This window comes from Puma concolor, chromosome E1, assembly GCF_028749965.1.
Source record: "Puma concolor isolate L17-30 chromosome E1, mPumCon1.1.hap2, whole genome shotgun sequence".
NCBI classification, from domain to species: domain Eukaryota; kingdom Metazoa; phylum Chordata; class Mammalia; order Carnivora; family Felidae; genus Puma; species Puma concolor.
This window is the reverse complement of record NC_141680.1, coordinates 13,488,003-13,488,309: the sequence shown is the minus strand read 5'-3', so window position 1 is coordinate 13,488,309 and position 307 is coordinate 13,488,003.

Sequence of the window (307 nt, the reverse complement as noted above, 5' to 3'; positions counted from 1 at the left end):
CTGTATGACTTCAATCTTACAGCGACCAGGAAGGTTTTTGTATTGTTTTCTTTTGTTTCCCTCATCTTTATAAGCCACCTTTGGAAGCCCCCTTTTTTAGTTAGTTATGTTTAAAATATATATATAATTTTTTTTTTTTTTTTTAACAAACCAGACATACAATCTGTGCTCAGGACAGAAAAAGAGCTCATGCTTTGAGGTTTTCTGGAGTCCCTTTGACCTCGGTAAATATTACATGTATAGCTTCCCTGGGAGACCACCAACATAAAAAGTTTAGGATTTCCTTTATCATTTCCCCGTCTTGATC